The 19,997-nt window shown below is 33.4% G+C and overlaps 1 protein-coding gene across 1 annotated transcript in view; it reads right to left on the reverse strand.

The window, feature by feature from the left end:
- The window catches only part of norpA (no receptor potential A), a 160,693-nt gene extending 148,396 nt beyond the window's left edge, over nt 1-12,297 (reverse strand). The window contains exon 1 of the mRNA XM_090399628.1: nt 11,373-12,297. The gene's annotated coding sequence lies outside the window, so the exon portion shown is untranslated. The remainder of the gene's footprint in view (nt 1-11,372) is intronic.
- Between the last annotated feature and the right edge of the window lie 7,700 nt (nt 12,298-19,997).

A 19,997-nucleotide genomic window follows, 5' to 3' on the forward strand; every position in this document is an offset into this window, starting at 1 on the left:
AACTACTCTTCAGTTAGATTATGATAACGTTGTTAATTTCAATCTTAGAAAAAAAATCGCCATAATTTCTTGCAGAAGGGAATTCTTTTCTTATAGCCTTCGTTTTGACAACCCACTATATAAACCAGACGGGATTTCTCTTCTTAGAATAACTCCACACTTCCTTCATCATTTCGGATGAAGGAAGTCGTCTACTCTGCATCGAAGACATTCCTTTTCTCCTTTTGTTACAGTCGATATTTTCATATGAACAACTATTAACTCGATATAAATTACCAATCCATCCACCCATTGATTAGAGTTCGCATGTTCGGGGATAAAGTCACTAAGAGCTCGCTAAAATTCCAACTCACAGTACAGAAGAGAGCAATTAGTCTGATTAATGACTCGTGTCTCACCAGTTCATTATTTTCTTTAAAACAGACGTTGTTTCTACTGCTTGCATTTTCTACAAATATTTCAAATACAAATAGTCGCTGTTTATCTAAATTGGCACGAATAATTCCCCATTCTTTTCCGAATCTGTTAAAATGTTCATTAGCTTCAAGTTCAAGCTCACAGAGCATTTTTTCTTACTTTTCGTTCATTTCCTTAACTGCTGTCTTCTGGAACAGCTTCCGCTCTTATGTATTCTCTGAAGGGGATAACCGAAAGTCTTCAAATCCAATGTTAAATTTTTTTTATGTTCTCTTCGACTTTCTATCCATTCACCGTACTAATATATTAGTGTGGTGCATAGATAGATAACATACTGCATAATCTTACTTAGTGAAGGTTCGACAGTATAACCACTCCCATTTTATATTTATTATGACGTGAAACCTAGAAAACAGCCTTACTGAGAAGCGAGCGGTTGTTTCTAGAAAATAGGCTATTTTCTACAAAGAACACATATCTAAAGTGGAAAAACTGAAAGCCAGACCGAATTAAAATTTTTTGTTATAGATGTGAAAAATATTCAAATTTACCATCAAAAACGAAAATACATATAAGTTGTATGATAAAAGAAAGAGGAAAAACCAAAAAGGAATGCTTGTTAGATGGATATAGAACAAATGAAATATCAAACTTGGCTCCTTTATTCTAACCCCTCTAATATTCATCAAGAAGTACATTTCTTGGTTTTCTTAGACGATGATTCAGTTATGTCCTCTTCTGAAAAATTACAGGAATAAAGCCTGCCCTTTCAATTTTTACATTACAAAAGTGAAATATTCCTATCACTGTGTTTTGCACTAGTTTTGGTCATTTTCCTTTTTCTTTTCGTTATTCTCATTTTTTACGGATGGTCATTTCAGAACATTCTTTATCTTCATATCGTATATATATATAGAACGTTTTTTACCTTGGGTATAATATATGCTAAAGATACCAAGTTATTTTAAATATAAACCTGGTTTTTTACTCCATTTCCCAAGTAAGCAAACAGACAAGTCAGTCAAGTTTGCGCCTGCAAGTGTTGCAAGTCTAGCTGATCCTGCACGTAGTGCAAGACCAAGGCAACTCATGTAAAAGTAGAATAAGCTCTGATCACTATTCTTAATATTAACCCTTAATGCAAAGCACATCTCCTGGAGGAGATGTATGATGCTATGTATTAAAGGCAAGGGGCCACTACACAGACCGGTTTAGGTCTGTGTAGTGGCCCCTTGCCTATATATTTATATATATATAAATATATATATATATACTCTATAATATAAAATGATAAGCCTTTTTTTGTAACGTTTTTGTGTCACGTTTTTTGTCAAGTTATTTGAAACGTTTTGAAACTCAGGGGCTACCCTGAGTGTCGAGTCTTCAAAATTCGAGTCATCAGAATTCAAGGAGAACCGGCCTACCAGTCCACAACTCGGGGGGGGGGGGCATAGGTGCCGGGGGGAGAGGAACCAACCCTTTCGAGTTTTCAAAATTCGAGTTATCAGAATTCATGGAGAGCCGACCTACCAGTCCGGAACTCGGGGGGTGGGGCGTAGGCGTCAGAGGGGCAGAGTCCCCTAGTATATATATATAAAGCTACTTCCTTTCTTCCTATCCAATAGGCAAACTTACTCCGCATTGAATCCATTTTCATCATCAATAACGCCAAACCCCTTACAGACAATATCTCTTCATCGGAACGATAGGCTATTAAGAAGTTACAAAACAACAAAAATATAATTATTCTTCCTGTGGATAAAGGCAACGCCACAGTTGTTTTTAACATTGATGAATGTCATAACAAGATGATGGAATTGTTATGGAGTGTCACTTACTCGAACCTCGAGAGAGATCCCACCCGTGAACTCCACAATCGGATCAACAACCTACTGAGAACTACCTCTGAACTACCTAGAAACATACGCCTTTCTCTTCGTTCTCTCCATCCGCTTACTCCATGATTATATGGACTTCCTAAAATTCATAAAGAGAATATCCCACTTCGACCTATCGTAGAAGGAATTGATTCGCCAACATATAACCTTTCAAAATATCTGGCTAAATCTCTCAAATGTTTTTCAGGTAAATCATCATCTTTCATTAAAAAATCCGCAGATTTTGTTTCATGAATGAAAAAAAGATATTATTATTAAGGAAGATGAAATCATGGCTAGTTTTGATATAGTCTCCTTATTTACCAATGTTCCTACGGACGAAGTTCTTGTATTACTCAAAGATAAATTATCTAAAAAGATCATGGCCTTACTCATTGCATCCACTCAGGAAAATTTCAGGAGACCATCTATAAACAAAATTATGGCCTTGTAATGTGTAATCCGTTGTCACCTGTACTTGCGAACATCTATGTAGAAGATCTGGAAGTTAAAGCCATCTTCGTATCCTTTAAAACCAAGAATTTGGAAAAGATATATTGATGACAATTTCCTGATTTGGAGCCATGGCCGTGAATCTCTCCTGAACTTTCTAGAACATCTAAATAATCAACATCCAAACATAAAATTTACGGCTGAGTTTGAAGCTAATGGTTCTCTTTCTTTTTTGGACATCAAACTGACCCATTCTTCAGAAAAATTAAAAATCTCGATTTGCAGAAAAGCTTCCCACACCAACAGATATCTCCACGGTCAATCCCATCATTATCCTCCTCAAAAGTTTAGAATCATTTCTACACTAGGACATCGTGCTCGCCCTCTTCTTGATGATGAGATAGAACTTAATAAAGAACTCAATTTTCTCAGGTCTACTTTTCAACTAAATGGTTATTCACAAAAAACAATTGAAAAATTCCTATTAAATCCACCCTCGCAATAATGAAGAGACCAATAGGGTGAAAGGTAATATTTCTATACCATACATAAGCTCTGTCTCACCCAAATTGGCCAAGGTTCTTAGGAAATGCAACATAAGAACTTTATTTACTCCTCTTCCGAAAATCCGCTCCTTAGTAAGCCATCCGAAACCTAGATATCACAACCTTAAATATCCCAGTGTTTACCAGATTTGGTGTTACCAGATTTACCAGATGGTAACACCAAATTTACCAGATGGAGTTACGCATTGAAGAACATAAGAGAGACGTCAGTTACAGGAAAACGCGAGCCAGTGCTTTGTCTAGTCATGTTCTGTTCTCGGCCGATTCTAATGAAGAAAACCTTAGCCATATAGTCCCATGGGACAAGTGTAATAACATTATCAGTTGCCACGATGAATTAGAAAGAAAGATAATAGAATCAAAAGAAATCATTCCCAACCCCCTACATCTCAACAACAAACCTTCCAGACTGTCATTGTGCTACGATCAAATACTGGCGTTCGCAAGATGCTATACGCATGCATACGCCCAACAATGAAGTCAACGAGGGAACAGTTTGAATGCGCAGACTTCAACGTTTCAACGTTGAAAATATATACACCAGCTTTCCGTGATGTTTATAATTATGTCCTCTATGTTTTACTGGTTATTTCTTTTTTAATGTGTACCTGAAGAAGGCTGATACAGGCTGAAACTAGTTGTGCTATTCAACTTTGTTTTCATTTTTCTCGGTTTCTAGTCATTCAGAATGTTTAAAAAAATGTATATCAAGCAAATCAATCTTTCACATATATATATATATATCACAAAAATATATCACAAAACAATGTTCCCATAATGGCTACTTTCAACATCCAGTTACTCCCTTTAATTTGATGAGTCAATTATATCAATTTTTACTTCATGTTAAAATAAGATTATGTCAGTTATTAACAACACAGCGGTGTTATAAAATAACACCACCGTGTTGTTATTATGAGCTAATTGCACAATATAGGTACAGTACATGTACAGTATTTGCATTAATTCTGTATATTAATATCTAAACAAACAGTCAATGCACTTGCACACGAGCATGCACACACACATCGCATGGGAGAAAATTTTCTTTGGCAAATGACGATAGACATTGCAAATATGAGTAGGAAGAAATTACATTCAGCGATTTCCTGGAAACTCGGGGGTTTTTCAACCCGCAAAACAGAACAACTGGCCATACAGAGTACAGACAATTAACAGAGAAAATAATAATTTGTCCTCATAGCCTCAGTTGTTTTGGCAGTAACTTCAAAAAAGAACAACTACCCAAGGTTGGTGCTTCTTAAAGGCCATAGAAATATGTAAGATATGCTCTTTTTATGATAATGTGACAAGAATAGAAGTGGTTTTATTAATATATTCTTATTCTTATTCTTAGGTTTTATTCTTAGTTAAGTGTAGACGTAATTATTTTATTTTTATGCGTTTAGTTCTCAATTTAATTTCTTATTTCTTTATGAAATTGTTTTCATTTACATTTTAATTACTTTATGTTCATAATTACTAAAGCATAAAAGGAAAAGAAAAGACTAAAGAAAGTTTTGATGTTATACACGTTAAAAAAAGCATTCGAGTGCATTTAAACGAGTGCCTACGAATTTCGGTATCGGAGATAGTTGCCAATAGCATCAAAAATATACGATTCGCGTTTACTGTGAGGTCACAAAGCATTATAGCGAATCTTTCATATAAGTCACCGGAAACTGCAACTGCGAAAAGCATTCCAGTAGAATGTTAGGCAATAAGAGGAGAATCTATTACCTTTTGGAATGTGTGTGTGTGTAGGAGGTGGGGGGGGGGAGGATGCTCTCTTTGCTCGAGTATGTTCTCTTTGCTCAACTGTGGAATTACGGATGAAGCAGCTAAGGCTTTCTCTGAAGATGTATTATGTCTGTCAATAGTATGCTTTCTCCGGCCAGTTTGTTTGTCTTTTTGCGGGATAAAAAAAATTCTTCCTCCACAACACTAGCTAACAGAGAGAGAGAGAGAGGCGATTTTATTTTTATTCATTGATTTTTTTTTTTTTTTTTTACTTTCCTTAGTGAGTCAGTGGAAATGAATTTGATTTTTTTTTTTATTTCTGTTTTGAGAGTTTGTGCAGCAGTGGTGATGGATTTCGACAGATTTTCTTTCTCAGCTAGTACGAACGAACTGGGTTGGCTTGGAAATAACGGATACCGCTGAAATAATGGAGGAGGCCTGTGTGCGTGTGTTGACTGACTGTTGGTGATGCTAGTGTATTTGTTTTTCGTTGGAATGCTTTCCTCAATTCTTCATGTATATAGTAGCTGGCAAGAGTGGTAGTTCCATAGAATCTTTGCACCTAGAACAAAGCAAAAGGATATTGCTTTCATAGTACACTACCAAAGTGGTTATATTAAGGAGTTTTGGAATCCTTTGCTCTGGCACCAGAACGTTTCTTCCTCTGGATAATCATCTTCCTACATCACTATATTAATCGACAAATTATACTTCTAACTTTAAAGTATTACTAGTCGATCTATCAAATGACCATGAGATGCTAAAAAAACAACTGAAATTGAAACTGAAGTTGTCATTTCAGCTAAATCCTAAACCGGCAAATTTAAACAGTTTGCTGGCCTGGTTGGACAAGTGATTAGCATATCAGCTACTTCCCCACCAAGAGGCTGTGAGATTCGAATCCTGCAGCCTATTGGTAGGCATCGATGTTTGTCATTGCGTTTAGGTGGTAGATAAATCTCATCGCTCCGCAAGGAGTCTACTGCCCTGCTTACTGGAAACCTGAAGCGGCTTGAATAAGTTCAATATTTGGTGTCTACAGCAGTGTTTCCAGATTATCAAAAATACAAAGAATATATACAATTGATAAAGAAAAGCCTTAGCTCACGGTAATGATGTACTACAAGTTTACAATGTTTAGTGGTTATGATTCATATAAAAACACAACTGCTGTTAATAACAATTTCAAATACAGCTGCAATAGCCAATTACAAAAAAAAAAAAGTTATATTTAGTGGAAGACGGTTTTAAAATCGAATAAAGTACATATCTCTAATTAGATGAATAATGTTGTCGTTATTAATCTGGATTCCGGAATTGAATTTGAAATATGAAAAATATGAAGGCATACTATACTGAATAAACATAACTCTCGTTTTAAAATTATATAATCCCTAAAACCGAAACAGAAAAAAAATAAAAGAAACACTAAATTTGGAACCAATTAAATTGGAATTAAAATGAAGCACGGCCTTAATGGGGATGGAACCGCGTGTATAATAAACGTGAGGCTAAAAAAGTTATTAAAATTAATTTGGAAAGAATACTGAAAACGTACCTGAAGGGTAACACGACTGCCATATTTGTAGAACTTTTAAAATATTAGTTATATCAAGAATTTTAATCTGTTATTATTATTATTATTTTTTTTAGAATTTAACTTAGTAATAGAGCTGAAAATAATGCGGAAAAGAAGCAATAAATATACATCGGATTATTAAATAGCAAGGATGAAACAAAAATAAAAGAAAATGAAAATACTAATAGCTTAAAAAATGAGCATTGTAGTATACATTACTCGTTTTTATACAAGACAAATACAAAAACCTTCATGTATACACGGTTTTTTTTATTCGATTTTATTGCTATTTTATATTTCTACTATGGGAAACGACTGGAGCTTCTGGACCAGAGACCGAGAAATGTGGAAAAATATAGAGGAGATCATTCCCACTAAGCTTTGTTGTTACATAGCGGTTTTAAATAACTGGAGCTATATGAAATTAATTTTCATTAATTCAAAATAACGTTGGGACGACAGGCAGTGCAGGACGTAAAAATTTGTGATTATGAGTTAAAAATCTTGCAAGGAGACATCCATTTCGTTGTCGTCCTTAGTTGTTAAATGGAAACAAAAAAAGAAAAAACAAGAGAGAAATTAAAGGAGGGTGTTTTAACAAGTGAGCCGCATTCACTTATTTGTATGGACTATTTCAGAACTGAAGTTGCTTTGATTATCCGATGCATGTTACTTAATTCAATTTCCAATTTCGCGAAATTATGTGATAACTATAGACGTGCAGTTGGGTTTCTTACGCCTATAAGAAACCCTAGCAATTAGAACAAACCGATCTCCAGTAGCAGTCTGGTTTGTTGTATTGCGAGTGTTTCTGAGCGTCATTTTAATTCAGCTTTTTTTTTTTTTTTTTAAAGTCAAGTATTATGGTATTCTCAATATCAGCGTCAGGCTGATATTGTTTAGCATGTAACTACTGTTTCAACCCCACAAAAGAAGCACTGTTGGGTCCAATTGGCATGTTGCTGGGTTATCATTATTAGATTCTTTTTCTGGGATTTTTTTGTTGCTTTTTATTTGAAAAAATCAGGAATGATGATATTGCACTCTCGGCATTTTTATGACATAATCTAATATTTATTTAGAATAGTAGAACTTACATAAATGGGATCGCAAACAATAAACCAGGCTATTTTATTGAAGAACGCCATTTTATGTTGTCGTAATTTTGCTTTAGAAAAGAGCTTGTAATTTTAGATAAATTTAAATATTACTTTAAATAATACTACTAATCGGAGTGCATAATGATGCGTATGACTGCTTTATATATAGTGTTAATGTATAAGGTTACGTAGATTGCGTACTTTATACGTTGTATGTGATAATGTCATTTAAGAAAGATACATGTTAAATTTTCATTTAACATGTATTAGTACTAAATCAAGAAATGAAAATTTCTTGATTTAGTACTAATATTCATAAATAAGAAACTACGCATGTCTTTTCTCTACTAAAAATTACAAAAAACAAGCTGTGTTTCTGGATGCGTCTTGAATTCAACAAAGCATGGTGCCTGTTTAGCACTACTCGGCCCATCATATGAAACTCCGAACATATGAATGAAACATTGATTCTATAACTCAGACACATTTGACTGTAAATTTGTTTAAATGTAAATACTGTATTGCTTAACTTAATTTTTATACATACATATTATTCATTAGTTTAAATTTTGACCAGTTATGTATTACTGTAGGACTTGAGCTTGTATATTTGTGTCGCCCTGTTGTAATTTTGTTAATATGTAAATACCACAATGCTAAACTTAATTTTTATGCATATATGCTGTATAATAATTCCTTTCTGACTCTAAGTATTAGTATAATAATGTTTGTTGTAATCTTACTAGATGTAGACACTGCTTTCCTTGACTTGTTTTGTATATGCATATGTTAACCTGTACCGCTATCTATTTATGTACTGCTAAAACCTCTGCAGTAATTATGTTTACATGTAGATATTGCATTGTTTAACTTAAATTTTGTATATGCATTTTATTTACTCATGTATTGCTGTAGGACACCTTGTCTATTTGTGTACCTTCTATTAATTCTGTTTATATGTATTGCTAAATCCTGTTTCTACTGCATTGCTAAATTTAATTTTCATCCATGCATATTTCATCCCTTTTTGTTATTTTTCTACTGCTGTAAAAGCATCTGTTATAATTTTATCAATATATAGATACTGCATTCCTTGGCTTGGTGTTGCGTATTTTATGTATTAACTTATATTGTTAACTATTTTTATACTACCGTAATAACCTCTGACCTTGTGTGTTGTTATGCCCTCTGCAGCAGTTCTGTTTATCTGCAGATGCTTTGTGTAACTAGATTTTTGTACAGACATATTGTTTACAATTTTCTGTTTATGTATAGTTGTAATCCTTAGTATAACACAGTATGACCAGTGTTGTCTTGGTGCCAAATAAACTACAAACCTAACCTAAACCTAAATTGATGGTATTTGCTGAGAGGAAGCCGTAATAAAATTTGATTACCGAATTCACATATGTTAGTCAATTTCGACTATTGCTTCCAGTTTGGAAAACGAACAGTTGAAAACGCCCCATTTTCAAAATGTGCTTATTTACGATACAAAGATCTACTTTCCATTCATGTTTGTTGTATATCGAGGTGGCATATATAGTTATGCGACCCTGTGCAATCGTGAATTATATCATATTATGGCAAGATGTGTTTTTTTTTCCATGCCTTTTTGACAGCACTTGAATGAACAAATTGTAAACAGGATTATTACTTATGCTCCAACAATTGTTCCGGTTACATAAATACTGTTAAGCAAATTCAAAACAAGAGTTAAAAATTAATATTCGATTGATAAGTAATGAATCTAATAATGTGATATAATATTGATCTCAAAATAAGTTCCATAATGAGCAGTCATTTCCCACTTAATATGCAATATCAGATATCTGTTCTCGTGTCTTTTCCACCCTTATTAGACTTTATGGAATAACACCCGCCAACTGCCAAAATTGCCGCGAACATTACTCATCCATTTGCGCGATAGAAGGAAGTATGTGTTAGTGACCCGTTGAATACGGAAAATCCATTTTCATTCAGCGCAGGAAGCAATTTTGCTCTTTTATGGCTTCAGCCAAAAACGTATTTAGATAAGGTTCCTTAATGACCAAATAAAGGGAGAAACTACGCAATATTATTGAAGGAAGAAGCAAATGCGGAAGAGAAAGAATTAATTTCTAAAGATGCCTTCTATAATGAATCTTTCATACAATGTGCAGAGAAGCTGAAACTAGATAAAGACAATTTGACGAGAGAGAGAGAGAGAGAGAGAGAGAGGTAGAAATAAGCTGCTCTATGATAATGTAAAGTACAGAATTCTGTTATCAGTTTTATGTTATACTTTATTCTACCTGAAGAGCATAAAACAAAGGGCAGCAGATAGTTAGGAACAACCATGAAATAGAAGAGTGAATTACTAAAATGAAACTGCTTAAATTCTAAGCGGCAACTATGTCATTTGCAAAAGTTTCCTTCAGGATATGTGTATATAACCATTATTACGTATTGTAACGATATCCAACAACGAGATCCATTCCTTTGTGCATTCGCCCTTTATTTTTGATTATGCTGAAGTCATTTTTCCTTAAATTCAGAATGTACATAGCGCAACACACACACACACATTAAAAATATTTTTAAAAAAATACTTAACTCTCCCACCGTACAATTGTGCTATAGCTTTACAAATAACCTTTCGTAGGTGAGAGCCACAAAAATAAAAATAAAAAGTGTATTTTGTAATCGTATTCTTGCATAGTAATATGATTAATTATCACAACTGAACCTAAAGCCGTTTTTAGCATATTTCTGTATTTCTTGTTCTTTTCGTACGAAATCAATACAAAATCCACACATATCGGCCAATTAGTATTGACAAGCTTTACTAGCCCCATTAGCCTAGTGGGAGTATAGCCCAGATTTTCTCAGGGATGAGGAACTTAGTTGAGAGGTATGGTTAGGGTTTTTCTACCTAAGCCTTATTTGCTTCAGCTGTCATTCAAAACAACCGCAACCCACTGCTACTCCTGGCGCTTACAGATTTATACAGGTTGAAATTGCACATCACAATTTTTGATTGTTGATGTTTTCGTTATTTTTGCAAGAATTATCAGAATTTTGTAAAATTCTGATGAATATGTCAAAGTTAGAACGCGTTGTGTACATTTTGCAAAATGTGCAAACAACAACTGTATAAGAGCCGTTTCTCTTAGTTATTTAGGCACTCTGGCTGGCTGGATTTAATCAGATTTAGAAATTGGAATTCGTACTTAAAGAACCATTCAAGTTTTTATTTTATTTTTATATGCTGAAATGATATATTTGCAATCATTCTGCTCTGGATGGATGGAAATTAATAAAATTTAGGATAGACACAAGGACTTGCCCATGCTCTCAATTTTTATTTTAATCTCCATATTATAATAGCAATAATTAACTGCCATTAATTAAATTACGGTACTTTTACGTGTATAAGACGAACCCAAAATTAAGAAATGAATATTTTAAACATCTCCACTGTCTAATCATACACTCAGTGGGAGGAGGTCCAAACTGTCTCTTTGAAACTTTATTTCCATGTTCTTTTGCATAATTGATGACTTTTAACTTGAATTTTGAAGAATATGACAATCTTTTTTTTTATTTTCGGACATTTTTATGGGCTAGTTCTCAAAATATTGTTAATGCATTAACTTACCCCGCCAACGAGTTGCAGATGTGTGAATGCTTTCAGAGTTCTGATTGGTTTATTCAGAATCAGCGGTTAATGACGTCAATCGACAGAGTTAACAAAGGCTAGTGATTGGAGGAAGCCTGTTCGCGGAGACAAGGTGGTGGCAGTTTCGTCATGGCAACCTCCCCCCGTGTATAAGACGACCCCCAGTTTTTGGTCTAAAAATTTTAATAAAAAGTATTGTCTTATAAACCGAAAAATACGGTAATTCTTCATAGTGCTGGGGAGCAAACCTTATGTACGGCAACACCACCGCTATTTTAGATGCAGCATATTTATATGACATACTGGTTACGGAAAATTACAGGTTCGTTTTTCATGTCCTCTGGAATTTTTCGGGCACTTGCAATAACACCCGGTGTCTATTTTCTCCTCATTTCCTAATTACTAGGAGAAATTATATGGTGCTTTACAGCTGCAATAAACTCGTCTAAAAATCTAGCGCGCCTTCATAGCTGAATCAGTGCTTTGTAATGACATCCTTTTGATGGAAAGCCTTGGGTGTGATTTCCATCATAGTATGGAAGGAATGTTTATAAGGACTTCCTAAATCAAAGTAAGTCGGCTGATCTCATAAGGAGGTTGCAAGTTTGTTTTTCCAAATTTCATGCGTTTCATCCCACACGACAAGCAAACCAGTCACAGAACTAGCACACATAATATTCTAGTATTTATATGTTTGGGCACAGTATAAATTCAACAAACCAACTAGCATAAAATCATCTATTCAATTCGAATTAGACGGATCACTTATGGTTTGTTTCGCTGTTCAATCGAATAAATCAGAAAAAAAAGGCAATTATCAGCTTCTAACGTCTGTACTAAACATTTACAGGTTACGTCATGGAATCATCTTCGCGTAGACACAGTCGATTCAATATGATTTGGGTTGTTTGCATTACCTGCGAAGCAAACAAGGCTAATGTATTATGTCTGTAAACTGCTTGTTTTCAGACTTGTTTACTAAAATGCTCCAACAATGCTCTTCTTGTTGGTTTGCTTATTTTGTTGGAATGAAAACAACAACATGCTATTCCATTGAATGCCATCTTTTTTTTCGTCCACTGCGTAAACTTTGCGCGATTAAAAAAAATCCATGAGGAAACCAACAAACATGGTCAAAGGCCCGTGGGCATTGGGAATAATTCTGTCTGCTCCACAGCCGACACCTCAAGGAGAAGAGGGGAGATATATTTATTTGCTTTAGAGTACGAGCAACTGAACCTAGATCTAGGAGATCCCTCTGTAAAATAACACCTGAAGTCCTTGTTACAATTTGATTTAAATGAATATATGAGTTTTTCTAAATTACAGATTATACCCATTGTCGCTGTATAAAGTGTTTACATTTAAAACATAGAAATATGCTTACCTAGTTAAGACGGCTGTCTACTGATTTTCAAAACGATAGGACTAAAAGAATAATGTTTACTCTCCTTTGGAGAATGAGACGAAATTAGAGGATTTATTTTTACTTTTATAATTTTATGTTATACCTGACATACATTAAAAACAAAGCTTATAAAATAGTACATATGGTTATTTCGTGGTTTCAAGATGCGCATAACTTCGCATAGCTTTGAGAACAAAAGATAACTAACTACCTTACAGTGAAATTAAGATTGCTTCAAGCTCAATAAACGTAATGTTCTGAATACTGAATGTATAGTTTAATAAGGTATACTTGGTTTTCTTGTTAGTAACTGGTGTAGTTACAACTATACAAATGTTATATTTATTTCATATGCTAGCATTTTATCCGCTATGCCGATTCTTCGAATTCTCGTTTGAGTCACTTTGTTCTCGATTTTCGGTAATCCTTTCATTCCCCTCGCAAACCTTTTTTGACTCCTTCTGGTTCCTTTTTTTTTTCTGACTTTTTTTCACAAAAACAACTTGGTTTCTCAAGATAATTAGGCTGAAAATTAATACTTTTTCTGAATCTCTGACAGAAAGCAACCCTTTTCGAATGGGATAATAAAGGCATAATAAACTGTATATTAGGAAATTAGATGGATCGTAAGTCAATCACGATTCTTTTAGGCCATTTACAAGAAGAAATCTTTATGGTAAATGCATATCCTAGAGCATTAACATGCATCTAATTAGGAATATTTTGGTTGTCTCCGAATTCTCTTTTTTTTTTTTTGATACATACTAGTAATTTATTTTATAAAATGATCTGAGATTTCGTTTTGTGTTGCGTTAAACAGGAATATAAAATAAAACTTGAGGCATAATTATTTAATCTGTCTGTTTCGTAATCGACAAACAAGGTACGTCACTAACAAACTTGTATTACGTGCGATTTTCGCACACAAACTTTTTACCTACAGTAAGTTTTTCCTTTTTTTTTTTGTTTTAAACAACTGGTAAGTATAAATTCTGCTTTCTTGCTTTCTGAGTTTTGTTTTGCTTTCATTCATTAACTTATTAGCATCATACTACCTGCCAGTTTTTCCACTGAAAGAATATTTTCAATTCTGTAGAAATTTTGGATTGTTTTTCAAGTAACGCAGTACCAAGTTGAAAGTTCCGCAAGCTACCATTTAAAAAAAAAAACTTCACTTTCTTAACCCCCTTTTTTGTTAATAAATTTGAATATCTTATCTTTCATCACTAAATGGCTCTTATTGAAGTGTAACTACAATGATTTCAAATCGTTTGGATCAGTTTCCGGAACTTGATGGGTAAATGCAGTTTCATTTTAGTCTTGATATTAGTGTCAGTCAAAATAGAGTATAAACAAAAGAATACAGTCGAAGCAGGAGTACAGTGGAGTGCGTTTTTAAAATATAAAAACTACAATTTGTACTTTAAATATGTGCATTATCGACTAGCAGTCAAGTGACACAGATACTACTACTAATAATAACAATAATAAATACTATGGCATATAAATATTATGGATTGCAGAAAAAAACAACAACAAAAAACGATAGTGTAGTTTTGGCTACACTATCGACTTGTATTCGTTACTGTTTTTCTTCCCAGTTAAGTATTTAAGAATATTTCTTTTAGTACTATTCTAAGAAATGAAAAGAGAACTTTTGAATTTGCGAGCAGATTCGTTATTGTCTCACAGGAAAATTTTATGAGATAGTAGCACAATCTGATTGTTTGATTAGTTTAAATGCATTACGATTAATTAAATCTTAATTAATCTATGCAATTTAAAAGTTACATTTTCCTAATGAAATTTAATGTTTGCACTACATCAAGCGTCATTAAAATCTGTCCAGTAATTCAAGCCCTAAGGTCAAGTGACCTTCGAATAGAAGAACTTTCACATAAAAGTATTCTTTGTGATTCTCGCTATAAAAGAACACCTAAACAACTTTGAAAACCATTCGGTGTAGAAATGAATCCTGAAAAGTAATAGAACCTCAGTCAACTGCTTTTCTTTGTCCGCTGGTTATGTTTAATGTACGGTTTCATTGTATGGTTTACTTTCAATGAAATATTCTCTTCAGTCAAGTCGCATCTGCATTGTGAAGTGCATCATAATCGTATTAGTTCATAAAATTGAACAATGTCGAATTGTTTGACGATAAATGATTACTTATGTTCCGCACTATCGTGATTATAATTACGAGAAATATTCCTTTGGAAAAGTAAAGTGAACACTGCTTTCCTATGTCGGAGTTTATCACCACCGCTAAAGACAAGTTCAATTTTTTATTTCATTTTATTTTCTTTTTTTGGGAAGTCTCCTACTACTATAGAAAACGTGATGGAATCCAGATGCTTTTACATCTATAGAACAGATTTTTTTTTTTTAAATCTAGAATATATTTGAAACAGCACACCGATTTTTCTATTCCAAGTGAAACTATCAACGTTCTCTTACCCAAGCCATTACCTGAAGTTCTTTTAAATTATATTATCCGTCAGAAGAGAAAAAAGTAATACAATACGGAGACAAAAACAAGAAAAGTGATTTAAAATAAACAGGAAGGGAGAAATGTTATTATGAAACAGATCATTGTGCCCTTGACCTAGATGTGTTCCATCTATCGACCAGCACACAACGTAATATGAAACGGAGAGGTTGAGGAAGACAGGAAGGGAGAGAAAAAAATGCCAACCGAGTTATGCAGGTCTAGTAATTTCTCAGTTGAGGCCAAGAAAAATCTTTAAATTCCAGATGACGCCAAGGACAGCCTTCTAAAATATTAAAACAGAAATATGGGAAGGAGTACATAACTCTCAACTTTAGAGAAAATAAAGGATGACCGTGTGGTATTTAAAGTGCATTTTTATAGAGATGTCAAGTTCTCACAAAGAAACACTTGATCATATTTCTACTGAATATTCATAGTCTCAATTGCGTTCAGAATAAAGCTGAAGGTAGCTAAGCGAATTTTATATGTAAAAATGCATTTTTGTAAAAAAAAAGCAACTGTTTTTTTTATTTATAGAACTTTTACATAAAATTTTGATTTTCATATGTTTTGTTATTTATCTGAAAATGTTATCTTTTGCAAGAAAGAGCTTGATGTTTCTCCTTGAAACAATAGCAAGCTAATCAATAAATTCTGCATACTCTCTCATGTGGAGTTTATCACGAGAACATTTATGGTTCAAGTACTGAATTGTTCACGATGGTTACTAATCCGAAATATCCTAAATCTTTCGGAAAATGCTCAGGCAAGAAACGTGGGAAAGCGTGCCGGAAAATGAGAGAATTTGCTTATCAAGTCTTCCATAATGGAATTTTCTTCAGAATTATTGATTTTCTTAAAATAAGTGACTTCAGCAGTTTGCTTCGGTTCCAAACTATGCGGAACGAAACTTTACTATAAGGAATAATCCGTTTCCTTAAGTCACAAACATGTTTTGAATGTTCCTGCAGGAGATGTTTTAGAATAAAATATGATCTCAGAGAATCAATGTATAATTTGTAAATAAATTACTGCAAATAGTGTTTCAGGTGCGATGAAGAAAAAAATCTTTAACTTTGTTCGAATTTAAAGTTTTGCCAAGTTGAAAGTTTTGCATATTGATAAGGTTCCTAATTACTTAACCCGAATACCTAGGGACAGTTAATCACTACGCCGTCATCCGAATTAGCCTGGCTTCAATGCTTTTAATTACCAGCTTAGTGAAATTTTTGAAAGTGCACATAACCCTATAGAACCATAAACATCAGTGGTTAACAGAGAATTATTTCCTATTACACTGCTTGGAATGCGAATACGTTATGAAGTATTTGAGCACACCGAAAGAAAATCTTTAATAATGGTATGCATTTCACAAATGATTCAACGCAAAATAAATATTGAGTTTAGTTCCAAAAAATAAATAAATAAAATAAAAAAAAGTAATGGTAGATTAAAATGCGCTGAGAACCACTATCACTTGCCTTTGTCAATGATCACTAATGAAACCAATAAATCAAAATGTAGACAACAACGATTTTTTTTTGATACACCTGTAGTAGATTACAGTAGGCTAATTACTTTTCAGCTCCGCTTTGCATCGTTGTTTCTACTGTCAGTGGCCAGTCTGCATTTTTCTTAAATTTTACGTAACGTTTTTTTCAAAAACGCTATTTGTGGTTAACCTAAGGAGTCGTGAGAATTCCAATATGTGAGACGGTAGAACAGTGATAAGTACGGTGGTAATAATTCAGTAAATTGTTCATCTGCAGTGAATTTTTTTTTTCCAGCATGGAATAAGTCGGTATTAAATCGTGAATGTGGGATCGATTTTCTTCTGATGCTCCAGTTGGTTTTGCTCTCACAAACATAGGACACCTGGAACACATTTGGTAGCCATTACATATACTGTCAAGGTATAAATCTGAATTTGGTACTTCGCGGAGTCTAGTTCTTGTCAATTTAGATGGAACTTAAGTCTCTCAGTGGAAAGCCGATAACAGTAATAAAGTGTTTTATATACAAACTAGACCATTTAGTGTAATCATCACATAAGTACGCAATACAGCTCCCCTTCTGCACACGCTAAAAGGCAATTTACGTGTAGAATAGTCAACGAGCGCTGAATGGTTAGCGCATGTTGGCTATTCTTTATTATTATTATTATTATTATATCGCATCCCCACTGAGGATATCTTTCTAAAGACTGTGCAAACATGAACTGATTACTATGGACCCGCAGAATCGCTTGTTTCCACGGAAACATTATATTACACTTGTCTAAGTTGACAACACGCAAAATTGTTTTGATTTATTGTTTTGAGAACCTTTACGTAGCGTTTGATCACGAAGTCACCAAGGGGATCAAACAGTATTTTAACCAGAATTGTTATGAAAATGGAGTGTTTGAGAAATTGGCAATTTTTCAAGAGAGCATTTCTGTACAGGAATTTATTATCAGTGATTGAATAAAAAGTGAAAGGGTCTACTGCATATAAGAACAAGAAGTAAAGTTGAATGAAAGAAGCATAGAGAAATTTAATATGTGATTTAAAAGACATTTAACAAACGAACACGTGATACATCGTTCTGCTGGTACCACACTGTAAAAAGAAATGATTACGTTCAGCTCCATGAGTGAAAGACCACAATTGGAATATTTTCCAGACAAGCTGGAGAACAGTTTAGAAATCGTAGGAATTTAAAAGGAGCTTTTTTTATCCTGTAGACCAAAGTATTTAAGATGCAAAATAACTTGAAAAGATGTTCTGAGTACGCCATGAATTTAAAATAATTTTTGTTGATATTAATTACAAATGAATAATTTTATAAGAAGTTTAGACTTAAGAGGAACTAGGAAGGAGTTTACGTTCGCTTCGTATAGGAAGGCTTATAGATAAGTTAGTTGATATTTTAAAATTTTATTTTATTGTTCTGATGAAATTGCATTTTTATAGGCTAGGCGAACACTTTTTGAGAACTTCATTTAAAAAATAAAAATAAACTCATGTTTATCGGACCATTTTTGTGCCTTTGACTATTATTTCCATTGCAGCTCCACAGCATTGTCCATAACAGAAAATTATCAGTGAATATAAATTTTATGGAATTTTTTTAAACTTTAAAGTTAAAATATGGTTAATTATGGTTAAATATAAAAACTTAATTATGGTTAAGAATTCAGACGAATGTTAAGAAATAACGAAAAATACATGCTAAGATGTCACTAAATTTAGGCATGAAGCTGCCTTCCAAGTAATTGGCATTTCACAAAAATAAATAAATAAATAAAATAAAATAAAGTAGGATATGTCTTCAAAGATGATATTTGGACAGGACAGCTTTTCAAAAATCAAAACAAAATGAATGAGAAGAAATTTGGAAGAGCTTGTATGTGATAACTGATACAGAGCATCCGGAACTATTAACGCTGTTGACTATTTCAGATGGAATCTGCCAGGTCATAACGACTGAGATAAGTTATTCCTAAGCACTGTTCATTAAGAAAATAATTACTTATTTTCTTAATGAAATTATAGAAAATAATTTCAGAATAAAAATAATATTTTTATTCTGAAATTTATAAGAATGGAAATGTACAATGAGCTGTTTAAGATCGTTCACGATTGCAATTCATTATGAACTATTCTCATTGGCGATTAAAGAAAAAAACCTTTGAGTGACTTACTTCAGAGGTCGGCGACTTTCAGGAGAAGAGCTCGAGAGTTGCAACGGAATGGCCACTACCAACGTATTTTCTAGCGCTGGTAGTGATAATAGAAATATATTACCACCGGAAAAATGTGTAGAAAGGAAGCATTTTAAAGATCATCATCTTTTTTTTTTTTTCTGACTATGTTAAGGACGTGCTACAGAACTTGAAAATGTGTGCATAGGACACTGGCATGGAGTATGATTTGCATACAATTTTGGGAATTTCTAGGAGGAAAAACTCTGCTCTCAATATGAGAATGGCTAAGACACATTCGGCTGAAAAATTCGGTCTTCATAAATACTCCTTGCGTCATATACGGGATTCGAACTCAGATTTCTCCAATGAAAGGTTAAATGGAGTTTCTTTCTTCACTATCCAAAAGACGCACTATAGACCTTAAAGAAAAGTGTGCCGACAACACTGGACTGGCACAGCTTATAGTTAGCACACGTTTTTTAATAAAATCTGACAATCAATCAATCATTGTATTGCATCTATACTTTTATAGTGAGATTTTATAATTCAAAAACAGGGCCACAGAAACTCAAAGAAATTTGAATTATGACTTATGAAATTATGATTTGAGAGCAGACTATCTGCTGACAAATTAAAAAAAATCCCTATGAAGAGAAATGAAGATATATTTTTCATTTATTGATTATTTTATTTAATTGACTTCCTCTAATTTGAATACGAGTCGCACTTTAATTGAATTGAATTAATCCTGCTTTTTTAAAAAAATACAAAACAGATTAAAATGAGAGATTCTAGAAAAAAAATTCTGTTTAGGTATTAAGGATAATAGAATAATAAGATAATAGAATGGTATATCATTTTATTTTCAATCTCTATGGAGATTAAACAAGCTTCATTCAAAACATATATTGTAAAATATTAAAGAAATATCTTGCTAATAATAACCTTTTTCCGGTTAGCTGATGCAGCGCTTCCGTAAGAGAAATATTGTAGGAGCTCGACTAGGTCACATGTTGG

The sequence above is a fragment of the Typopeltis vanoorti genome, chromosome 10, assembly GCF_054136105.1.
Source record: "Typopeltis vanoorti isolate ZY-2024b chromosome 10, IOZ_Tvanoo_1.0, whole genome shotgun sequence".
In the NCBI taxonomy this organism is placed as follows: Eukaryota; Metazoa; Arthropoda; class Arachnida; order Uropygi; family Thelyphonidae; genus Typopeltis; species Typopeltis vanoorti.